The 12,953-nt window shown below is 35.9% G+C and overlaps 1 protein-coding gene across 5 annotated transcripts in view; it reads left to right on the top strand.

The window, feature by feature from the left end:
* LOC127554796 (neurotrimin) overlaps nucleotides 1-12,953 on the top strand; it is a 1,375,146-nt gene that overhangs the window by 981,048 nt on the left and 381,145 nt on the right. The gene's annotated exons all lie outside the window — the stretch shown is intronic.

Genomic DNA, 12,953 nt, shown 5'->3' with positions numbered 1-12,953 from the left:
TTTATAATCTTGTAGAGCAAGGTCTAAGGCATTGAGAAATTGAAATATCCTGCCCATTGATACACAACTCACCTATGTCAGTGGCAAGACTTGAACTCAGAACTTTCAGGTTTCAGGGTCTGCCTGACAGTATGCTATACTGCTTCTTGTTTTGTGTGCTAGATAGTTAATAAATGTTTATGTCATTGAATAGAATTTAGTTTGAAGGACTCCTATGTGGCTGACCCTTTTAGAATTTCTGAAACAGCTCTCAAAATTAATGATGGTGTGTGTGTGTGTGTGTGTGTGTGTGTGTGTGTGTGTGTGTTCCTAATACAGGGATTCTACTTTCTTTTTCTATGTACAATTACAGAGTGAGGAAGCATGGGAAGCAAGAATTCACATTCTTGGTTAATCTGGGGAAACAGCATCCAAGTCAAATTGGGCTGCTGATTCCTTATCAGGATCTGCACTTCTGGAAAGTTCTGTCTTTTTTAAGCCAGAAGACTGAGCTTTATGTGGAATCTTTTATATTAATAATTTTGGGGTGACGCTATTCTGCTTTGCATAATATATGAAGCTGATGAAAACAACTTTAGTTTGTTGGAATTCCTTCAAATTACTGTGATATTTTTTTCTGTGTATGACTTCCAGAATATTGCATCACTAATTCTGCTCATCTTGATCTGTTACAAACTTTTTTTAAGAATTGCAGAATTTTAGAATGGAAAGTCACCATGAAGGTCATTTGTTCCAGTCTATATCCAAAAAAAAAAAAAAAAAAAGAATTCACATTCTAGCATATTTGAATAGTGGTCCTCTGGCTTCTGTCTGAAGAGTTCCATTGAGGAGGACAAACCACAGGTTCCTTGTCTTAGCCTCCCTTCATTCCTTACTGCCCGGTTTCCCTAGAAGACCTGTGCCAGATACTGTGTTAAGCCCTTTACAAAGATTTCATTTGATTCTCACAATCACTCTGGGAAGTAGGTGCTATTTTACTTTACAGTGAGGAAACTGAGGTAAACAAGTTGAAGTTGAATGACTTACATCAATGCATCAGTATAAGAAATAACATACCAAATGAAAGCAAGGCCATGGGGCACGTTGATGCATATTTTTGTCAGTATTTTACAACACAAATGATGTTTGACATTCACAGTGCTTTACAACATAATCTCATAATCTATAGATAATATAGACACTAATCCTCCTATTTTATAGCTGTGGAACTGAAGCTCAATGAGGTTAAGTAACCAAAGTCACTTGTCCAGGGCCAAAAGAATCATCAGTGTCACAGGCAGGATTCAGGTCCAAGTCTTGCTGATTCCAAGTTCAGCTTTTATACTCTATATTTTGCTATAAAATAATGTATAGAATATTATGATTTATTATCCTGACGCAGTAATTTATGATTTACACAATGCTTTCACATAAATTTTTGGCACATTTATTTCTCACCAGCCTCTGCAGTAGACAGGGCATTGAATTAACATTTCCATTTTTTGTGGAAGGAAATAAAAATGTGATTTTACTTAGGACATGAACTAATAAACCTAGACTTGAACTCATTTCTTTTGTCTCCAAGCTTAGTACTTTTTCCATAATACCACACTGCCTCTGATATCCTGCAAGATCCAGAAGAATGACATATCCATAGATGATTGTACTAGATGTTTAAAAATTTTACATTTCATTCTTTTTTCTTGGAGGCAATCAAGGTTAAGTGGCTTGCCGAGGGTCACATGTAGATATGTCACTTATATATGTGTATGGTATACATGCATATGTGTATATATGTAGCAGTAAAATAAATATTTATAAGTTAATAGTAGTTCTTTTGAATAGTTTAGTATAGCAATATACACAAACATACATGCAAACTAATACGTATAAATAATATTTCATTATTTCTGCTTTTCTTTTCCCTATAATTCAATTCAATTTTTATAAACACACATATGTATGTATATGCATATGTATATACATGTTTTATTTTCTTTTTGGTGAAGCAATCAAGGTTAAATGATTTATCTGGAGTCACACAACTACTAAGTCTCAAGCATCTGAGGCTGGATTTGAAATCAGGTTCTCCTGACTCCAGTACCATTGCTGCATCTGCCACATCACCTAGCTGCTCCAAAACATATAGAGATGAACCAAATTTGTATATGTGTGTATTCAATAAATATAATGGTTAATGAATATTTATTAAGCCCCCATGTGCCAAGCACTGTGCTATGTTCTGGGGCTACAACCATGTAAAAGAAAGATATTCCCTGTCCTAAAGGAGCTCACAATCTAATGATACATATATAGATATAGATATATCAGTATGCATATGGAAACACATGCATATGTAAAGATACAGTTGTTTGGGGGGCAGCTAGGTGATATAGTAGATGGAATGCCAGGCCTGGAGTCAGGAAGACTCATTTTTCTGAATTCAGATTCAGCCTCAGACACTTACTAGTTATGTGACTGTAGGCCAGTCATTTAACTGTTTGCCTCAGGTACCTCATCTATAAAATGAGCTGGAGAAGAAAATGTCAAACCAGTTCAGTATCTTTATCAAGAAAACTTCAAATGGGTCAGGAAGAATCAAACATGGCTGAGCAGTAATAATTATTTAAATATTAAAACTACAGTAAGATTTTTGGAACATTATGTATATATAATGAGTATATGATAATTTAACCCATGAATAGTTCAGAATTATTATTTATATTAATATTTCTTGAACTGATACAGATCATAATTCCTCTGCTCTTCCTCAATTGCTATAGCTCCCTAAATTGAATGTCTGCTAGCCAAACTTCAAAAAATTAGTTTCTAAAGAAAAAAAAAAAAAGAAAGAAATGAGTTTCATCAAGTTGCATTCTGCTAGAACTAGGAACATCAGGCATTTGATATATAGCTGGATCCATACTTGGGGCCAGACTGTGCCATGCCATTTCTAAATCTGTTTCTATGAAAACTTTACTCTGATGGCATATTATTTTATGGAAATAGTCCTTAGTTTAGAGCACTTGTCTAGTTCAGTGGGTAGAGCACCAGTCTTGGAGTGAGGAAAACTCCTCATCTTTCTGAGTTCAGATCCAGTATCAGACATTCTATGTGATTCTGGGCAAGTCACTTAAACCTGTTTGCCTCAGTTTCCTCATCTGTAAAATGAGTTGGAGAAGGAAATGGCAAATCATTTTGTTATTGTTGTCAATAAAACCCAAATGGGATCACAAAGACTTGGATAACACTTAAAAAGAATGGACAATAAATCCTATATTCTCAAAGATGTCCCTCAAGTACATATTAGCTTGGCATCCAGGGAAGGTATGATATCCGTAGGACTTCAAGGAAACATAATTCCCTTTTATGACTGAATGAAGTGTTCACCTACAAAATAATATGAAAAGTAGAATCTACACTTAATAAGACCCAAACCCAAAGTAAGGCCAATTAAGTTTTTTTTTTCCCTTGAAAAGTGACAGTACTATGCTTGTGTATATTCTAATTTTGCCTTGCTTTATACAATAAATGAGCTCTTGGGGGGAAAAATGTCCATAAATCAAACTTGTATAAATTTAACGCTGTATTTCATACATGGAGAAACTCACTATTTAAAGGAACCTTGCATTGATTTTTTAAAGAAAAGAGTCCTTTGGCATTATGGTAGTCTATTAATTTAGACTGTTCTGTAACTGCAAAGGTTTGTACTTAAAAAAAAAAAAGTAGGACATATTTATATATTATAACCTGCCCTATTATAAAATGCCTCCCTGGGCTATGGTTATTACTTATCAAGGGACCTAAATTACTCATATTCCTACCCCAGGCCCCACTCTTCAGATGCTAACAGGGCAATTTATCTGACCTAAATGCCACCACTCAAGCTTTTCCATTTCAATCTTCCATCTAACTCCTTCCTATGTCTTGGGTTATTTGGATCACAGCAAGAGCAATGTTGAAAGACCCAGTTGAATGTTTGCAAGAACATTATGTCCAGGTTTAATTGGGAATGGTTGTTTTGTTTCTTTTACAAAAGCAGCAAATCCCCAGAAACTGGTCAGGAATGCCAGCTGTTTATGGTATGGAGAAGCTGCTGCTTATCTCCTTGTAACAACCTGTCTCCGGGAGATCATGGCTTAATTAACTTAGCGTTATCGAAAGTGAAATTGTACCAGCATTGTGAAATCAAATTTTAAATGGAAGATAAAGAGGAAAGAACTCAACTGACACGGGAACAGAACGTGAGAACTCAAGAGTAGAGAGACATAGGACTGGCAAATGCTGGTTGGCAGCAATAACCCCTCTTTGCAGCCCCAATTCCAGCTTAAGATAAAAAATCAGATAGGTGCAAGTCTGTGGAACTGCCTTGTGAGAGAGACAAATGAGCTAAAAAAAAAACCCACAATGTAGGAATTTCTTAACATAGTTTCGTGTCTTTAATATGAGCTTAATTTTCCCTAAATTAGAGAATGACACAAATCATTTTGAAATCTGAGTGGATCAAGTTTAAAGATCTAGTTTAATGCCCCTTGTTTTGCCAAAGAAAAGGCAAAGACTCAGAGAAATTAAACAATCATGTCCAAAGCTTTGAATCTAGTTAATAGCAAAACAAGGATTAGATCTAAAGACTGATGGCTTCCTGCTAGAGCTATCACTAGCATTTGTGGTACTCAGGGCAAGTACAAAAGGTACCTGCTAATCTTTTTTTTTTTTTTTTTTTAAGAAAACTTTAGTTGAAGGTGAGCAAATATCACCTTCTTTTTCCCTGTGGGAGAAAGAACTCAGGACACCATGGTGTGGCAAGGAGCTGAGTCCTTGGACTCAGTGTAGACTATAAAAGCCTTTGTGAGGGATACTCCTAGGGGAACAGACAAGACAAAAGTAGGCCAGAGGATAACTCATCAGGTGTGAGTTCTGGTCTCCACTTCCATTATAACACAGGTTGGTTTTATGTGAACTCCTGCTTGAGTCCACATGCAACTCTTTGGTTGGTGTTTCTAGGTCATTAAGATGGTAGTATGGAATAAAGGCCATTCTCCACTTTGAATGGAGTATTCCTTAACCTTTTTTTAAGATAACTGGCTGGTTGTGGGGCAGCCTCTCTAAATCTGTGTCATTGTGTTCTGAATAGTTTTATTCATCAATCAAAGGAAAGAAAAAGCATTAAGTATGGGGCAGTGCATGACAGGATGTCTGCTGGGGTCCACACTTTCCTGAGTACCAAAAATAGGACGATTTGCTGTTACTGAAAAAAAAAAAAAAGGAAAGGAATAGATGGTACTGAGGCAAGGACAGGCAAGGTCCATTGAAGTAATTTACATTAAATTGGATGCAGAGACAAGAGAGAAAAACTGGAATATTTGCTTTCTTGCTTCAAGTTTAATGGAAGGCATTTGATTTTGGTTTGATCTGGTTTGATTTGGTTTTAGATGTACTTAAACTAAGTTGACTTGTCAATATATTTATTGATCCTGAGTGTCATGCAAGGTCTGTATATTTTGCTGGGTTATCCTGGTCGGATGAAAATAGGGAGAGGAGATACAATCCAACTGCAAGAGTAACTGGACTGATTTAGTGTTGCTCTAAATGATCTAATATCAGATTATTGTTATTGTTCAGTAGTTTTTAGCTTCATCTAACTCTTTGTGATGGCATTTGGGGATTTCTTACCAAAGATACTGGATTGATTTGCTATTTCCATTTCCAGCTCATTGATTTTTTTAAAATGTTTATTGTAGTCAGTTTATTTATTTTTAATACACATTGCTTTATGAAGCTCCTTTGATAGATAAGAAAATTGAGGTAAACAGGATTAACTAATTTTCCCAAAGTCATAAGATAGGAAATGCCTGAGGCTGGATTTGAACTCTGTAAGAGAAGTGAACCCGACTCCAGAGCCAGCACTCCAGTCACTGCACTACCTAAGCACCCAGCATCAGGAATAGGCAATAATGGGAAAGGCAAGAGGGGAGTATGACTGTGGGAGAAAGAGGTAGCAGAAAGCACGTCCCTCAACACTAAGCTTTTGGTAAGAACTTATGGGAGATTTGGGAATGGGCTTCTAAGCCACAGTGTGGTGAGACAGCATGAGGCATTAAAAAAAAAAATCAAGAAAAAAGAAACCTCTAAAGAAAAGCATGATTTCTTACTCTATCCCCGCTCATTGCAATTTTGACTGTATGTGATTTTTTTTCTAGGCCTTGATGTAATTTTTGTTAAGGCATTGTCAGATGTTCCCTTATCTATTAAATCTAAGTATTTAGACACACCACCTTTCTTGTAGTTTTCAAAGTGCCATATGTTATTGTTTAGAAACAGTGGGAACTCTTTCTAGTTCTCACTCTCAGGTTTTCCTTGATAATTCCTCATTATCTTTGACCTTTCTTGAGCATTTGACAGTTAACCCCTTTCTTTTCCCAATCCCTTTCTTCTCTTCAGGTTTTTATGACATTATTATCTGTTGATTCTCTTTTTATCTGTGTGACCATACCTTTTCAGTGATCTTTTGTGAATCTTCATACACTAACTGTGGGTGTCTACCAAAGCTCTGTCTTAAGTCCTGTTATGTCATTTCTTTGGTATCCCACTTGGTGATCTCATCAGTTCCCATGAATATACAATTATCATCTTAGAAAAGCAAACAGAGATTTTGTATTTTATATATGTTTTCACACTGTCCTATAACTCCTGAAATCATTGTTCTTTGTCCATTAACTTAGTTCAGAAATTCAGCCGGTCTATAATGAGTTAAGTTTAGAAATATACTTTTCTGACTAATCACTGTCCTATTCCTGACTAAAGAAATCTGTTATCTTTGAGGGATATGGGTAAACACCAGAGAATATTAATTCAATACCAAGCTATCCTTCAAAGATGTCTAGTCTACTATCTTTGACCTTGCAGGTCAACTCAAACAATAAACATTTCTTAGTCACAGGGAGGACAAAGGAGATCATTGTGAGCACCTCACTTCCAGTTTTTAATGATACAGTTTCCCATACTTCAGCTATGTAATCTATCATATTGTGCTCAATTCCATGATATGATCAGATTTTGTTTGTAATTTGTCCTTCATTCTCAAAGAGGACCATGACATCAGGGAGGTGGGTCCATAACATGCAAGTGAATTGAATTTCAGTGAGGGAAGGCTGTGCAAGGGTACCTGCCTCACTTCCCGTTCCAGAACCCATTTGGGTCCAATGCCTAGATATAGATCAAGATGATTGGAGATAGCTTTGGATAAAGTGGGAGATCTTGGCCTTTTTAGGCTGAGGTCTTCAATAGGTCTCAGTTTGATTGAGGCAATGGCCAATAAGTGATTAAGACTAAGTAGCAATTCATGCAAAGAATCTCCTTTTTCAGCTAGTCCAAAAAAAAAAAAATCTAAATGAATGAATGAATGGATGAATCTGGGAGGGGAGAGTTTCTGGCCAGAGAAGAAATTCCTGCCATTTACATTCAATCTGAGTCGATCAGGATTCAAACAGTGACCAAATGGGACTTGGCCTAAAACCTGTTGGTGGCCAATTGGAATCAGATTGGTTTTGGTCTAAGGCCTGGTCCTCAATAAAGAAATCTAGCCAATAAACCCCAAGATATCTTCACCTACTCTGTTCTGTTCTTTGTTTTATATTTCCCCCAAACACATAAAAGGGAGCTATTCTTTTACTCAAGGTCTTTGACTTCAGTTAAGGCAAGTCATTGACCCTCCCCCTTTTTTAACTTTTAGAAAATGTTTTTACTATTGTAATAAATATGAAAAGGCCTGGTGATAAAAATTTTTTCTTAAAGAAGCTAATGTACACTTTCTCAAAAGGATTCTATGGGAAGAGTGGGCTCAAAGTTAGAGTAAATAATGGTGTCACACATATTAAATACATGTGTCAGAGGGTAACTTAAGTTATATTTATTTAATTTTTCTAAATTTTAACATTTTTCTAGAGTCTGAGTTCCAAATTTTATCTCTCCCTCCTTCCCTGCACTCACCTCACCATGAGATGATAAGTAATCAGATAGAAATGATATATGTGCAATTTTGTAAAACATTTCCATGTTCTTCATTTTGTACAAAAAGATTCAAATAAAAGGACAAAAAAATAAAAGAAAGAAAATGCAAAAAAGCATGCTTCAATCTGTATTCAATCAATATTAGTCCTTTTCCTGGAGGTGGATAGTATGCTTCATTAATAGTCCATTGGGGTTCTCTTGGGTCATTGTATTGCTGAGATTAATTTGATCATTCACAGTTCTTCATCATCTTTGCTATTACTATGTCCAACACTCTTTTCAATCTGTCACTTTATCATGCACCAATTCATGTAAGTCTTTCCAGTTTTTCTGAAATCATCTTCTTTGTCATTTTTTACAGCATATTCCATTACAATCATATACCAAAGCTTGTTTGGCCATTCCCCAATTGATGGACATTCCTTTAATTTCCAATTCTTAGCTATCTCTAAAGGAGCTGTTGTAGCTATTTGTGTAAATTGGTACTTTCCCCACATTTTTTGGAAGTCTTTGGGATATAGACCTAGTAGTGGTATGCATAGTTTATAGCCTTTTGGATATAATTCCCACTCTCTCTCTAGAAATGTTGGGTCCGTTCACAACACCACTATTAGTGTTCCATCTTTCCCTCATCCCCTTCAATATCCAGCATTTTCCTTTTTTGTAATATAAGCCTCTCGGATAGGTGTAAAATGGTATCTCAGCATTGTTTTAATTTGCATTTCCCTGATCAATAGTGATTTGGAGCATTTTTTTAATATGGCTATGATAACTTTATTTGAAAACTGTTTTTATGGGAGATATTTGTTGCAAAAATATTCCCTAGTTTTCTGCTTCTTTTATGATTTTGGTTGCATTGATTTTGTTTGCACAAAAATCCTTTTTGTATATAATTTAAATTATCTACTGCATATTTTGTAATGTTCTCTATATCTGTTTTGGTTCTAAATTCTTCTCTTATCCATAAATCTGACAGATAAACTATTCTATGATGTCTTAATTTTCTTATAGTATTATTTCCTTTATGTGATCTTGTCTTGGTATATGGTATGAGATGTTGCTCTATACCTAGTTTCTGCCATACTGTTCCTTACTATTTTCCAGTTTTCCCATAACTTTTTGCCAAATAATGAGTTTTATTCTCCCAAAGCTTGGATCTTTGGGTTTATCATACACTAAATTACTATGGTCACTTACTATAATGTAATTTGTAATTAATCTATTCCACTGATCCACCACTGTATTTCTTAGCCAGTACTATATTAATAATTACATATAATAATATAATACATCTTGAGAACTGGTGTGGCTGGACCATCTTCTTTCACTTTTTTTCCCATTGATTTTCTTGACATCATTGAGTATTCGTTCTTCCAGGTAAATTTTATTATTTTTTTCTTATTCTATAAAATAACGTTATAGGTTGATTGGTATGTCACTGAATAGGTTTAATTTAGGTAGAATTGTCATTTTTGTTATATTGGCTTGAGCTATCCATGAGCAATTAATATTTTTTCAATTCTTTAGATCTATCTTTATTTGTTGAAAAGTATTTTGTAATTATGTGCATATATTTCCTATTTGTCTTGGCAGGTAGATTCCCAAGTATTTTATATTGTCTGATTGTAGTTTAAAATGGAATTTCTCTTTCTAGCTCTTGTTGCTACCCACTGTTGGTAATATATAGAAATGCTGATGATTTCTATGGGTTTATTTTGTATCCTGCCACTTTGTTGAAGCTGTTAATAATTTCAAGTAGTTTTTTAGTTAATTGTCTAGGGTGTTTTATCTATTTCTATCTATGATTTTATATCATCTGCAAAGAGTAATAGTTTTGTTTCCTCATTTTTTTCTAATTCCTTTGATTTCTTTTTCTTCTTTTTATTGTTATAGCTAATATTTCCAGTACAATATTAAATAAGAGAAATATTAATAGGCATCTTTGCTTCACATTTGATTATACTGGAAAGACTTCTAGCTTATCTTCATTATTAATAATGCTTGCTGGTGGTTTTAGATAAATATTACTTACCATTTTAAGGTAAGCTCTATTTATTTCTATGCTCTTTAGAGGTTTTAATAGGAATGGGTGTTGTATTTTGTCAAAGGTTTTTTCTGCATCTATTGAGATAATTATATGATTTTTGTTGGTTTACTATTGATATAATCAATTGTGCTAATTTTAATATTGAACCAGCCCTGCATTCCTGGTATAAATCCCACCTGACCATTGTTAAGGACCATGCCTAAGGGAAGGAGCAGGTCAATTCTCCAAGAGCCTCCACAGCTGTGAATCATAACACTTCAAGTAGTTAACTTTATTTTCGGGTGATGGGAACTTCTCCACTGAACTCACCAATCACGTCAGTCAAGCTGCTAAGTGTAGGGCCTCACATCTAGAGCCTCATGTCTAGTGCCCCACATCTTGGGCCCCACATTGGGTGCCATATATTGTGATACGGGATCCTCTTGCCAGTGGCTGCTGGAAGTCTAACTCAGACCTGTAGAATGGATCTCTTCATGTGAGAGGATGATGATGACACAATGAAAATGAGAGTCAGTTGCATTCTCTGACTTCTCTCCTCTTCCCTCTTGACTCCAATTTATTTCATTCCCAATCTACAAGGAATATCTGCAAAGGAAAGATTGCTCTGCAACTCCTTCAAGTGTTATGATTCACAGCTGTGGAGGCTCTTGGAGAATTGACCTGCCCCTTCACATAGGTACGGTCCTTAATACTTAATAATTCCCTGTTTTTTGTTTTATGGAAACATGATTACCCCCCCCCCCCAGTATGGTCAGTAAGTTTGTGCATTAGCTGTTATCTCAGTCCACATGCCAAGGTATCTGAGTCCTCATGTTAGGAAGTGCAAACAGCACTATAGCAGGTGTTGAAGCTTGTGAAATGTCATGGAGGCAAACTTTCAAGTGAAGAAGAGGACTATAGTCAGAACAGGCATTTTCACAAGTTTCTCATCAATCTCCTGGCTTGGCGCTTTGATGTGTTGGCCCATTTAATTACCCCGACTAAAAAAAGTCTTACCTGGTCTCTTCTCCTTTTCCTTCCCTGCGGGTTACCAAAGGAACTCTGGGAGGATCCTACTCACTAGCAGCTCTCAAGCACTGCTGCTTCTTTGTTTCTTGTGATTCTTGTGTTCCACATTGGGCATCATAATGTAGTGTCCTTCTGGAAGTCCCTGCTTGGGTGCAAAAATGTAGTCTTTTCTAGAGTCCCCAAACTGGGGTGCCAAAATATACTATCCAGACTAGCTCTCTGGAGGATCTCGGGACCAGCCTTGGTCTTAGTGGAGGAGTGAAGGAGTCATGAGACTTAGGAGGATGGTCAAAGATGGAGTGCTTATTTCATGTCTTTTCAGCCCTTAAATACCTTACTATGATTACATCATTACAGCATACTGAGCATGTGCCAACTAGAAAACCATTATATCACCACATCACACTGAGCAAGTGTTAACTGCAGTAGCATTACATCACCACAGCACACTGGAAAAGTCATACCTATAAGCACCCTGCTATTGATATGTAAATGCCTCTCTTTGCTGTAAGTATCCCTTGCTTCAAGTAGAACACAGGTGGTCACACCTTCCCTGACTTCTCAGGAAAGGTGAGAGCATCAAAGGGAGGTAGAGAGTCAAGCCAGACATTGTCAGCAGGTTTCCTCTGGGCTGAAGGGTCTTACATGTTACCCAAAGGTCCCCCAGTATCTGCAGCCCTCTACAACCATAATGTATTAACATTGAACTGTTTATTGGTAGATTTGTGCCCTCTTAATAATTGTTGTCTTGCTTGGAGAATATATGTCTCAGTCTACATTTGTTGAATTTTATTCATGACACATCTCCATGCATGTGATTCCTGGATCTGTATGGCCAGCTGTAGTTTGTCTCTCTTCCCAAATTAATGTCATTCAACAATTCCAGACATCTCTAACTGGTTGTACTATAAATACCTCAAACATAACTAATTATCTTTCTCTACAAAATTTCCCCTCATCTTGACTTTCCTTTGACTGCCAAGGATACCATTATCTTCCGTTATCCACATTTAGAAACTTGGTGTCATCCCTTGCTCTTTAGTTTTATTCAACCCATCCATTCAAACAGTTGGCACATCTAGATGTTTTTACATTTTTATCATCTCTCTTTTACATTTCCTTTACTTTATTTGCACAGCCACCATTATAATCCAGGCTCGGGTTACCTTACTCTTGAACTACTACAATAGCCTTCCAATTAATCTGGCTACCTAAAGTCTCTCCCTGTCCTAATCCATGTGCCACACAGATTTTTCTTGCATGTAAATCTTAACATGTCTTCCCTGTTTCTCCAATATAATAAACTCCAATTGCTCTCTATTACCTGAAAGATCAACTATATAAAGTTTCTGTTTGGCATTTAAGATTCTTTCCTCCTGTCTAATTTTCCCTTCTTCTTATATTACTGACTTTTACATATTGAATATTCCAGCCACACTGAACTATTTGCTGCTCCTCACACATGACAATCAATCTATAATTCTTAGGTCTTTTCAACTGGCTCCTCTACGTGCCCCATGCCTAGATTATTCTTGCTTCTCATCTCTGTTTCTTAGTATTGTTATCTTCTTCCAAGACAATTGAAATACTAACTTCTTTTTTTATTGAAATCATTCAATAGACCACCATTTATTAAGTGATCACTTTATAACAGGAAGTAAGTTAAGCATTGGGAAAACATGGAAAAATCAAGAACAATTCCTAACCTCAAAAGTTTTAATCCCTAATGAAGAAGAAAATATTGATGATTGGTGAGATATGCCAATGTAATACAAATGATCATATTATCTACATTAATTTACAGATTTAATATTCCTGTCAATCAATCACATCTGATTAAAATCTAAAATACAAAATATTAAGAATATGCATGTGCGTATATATGTATGTATGTATGTATGTATGTGTA

This window comes from Antechinus flavipes, chromosome 3, assembly GCF_016432865.1.
Source record: "Antechinus flavipes isolate AdamAnt ecotype Samford, QLD, Australia chromosome 3, AdamAnt_v2, whole genome shotgun sequence".
Taxonomy (NCBI): Eukaryota; Metazoa; Chordata; class Mammalia; order Dasyuromorphia; family Dasyuridae; genus Antechinus; species Antechinus flavipes.
This window is presented reverse-complemented; position numbering and strand designations above follow the sequence as displayed.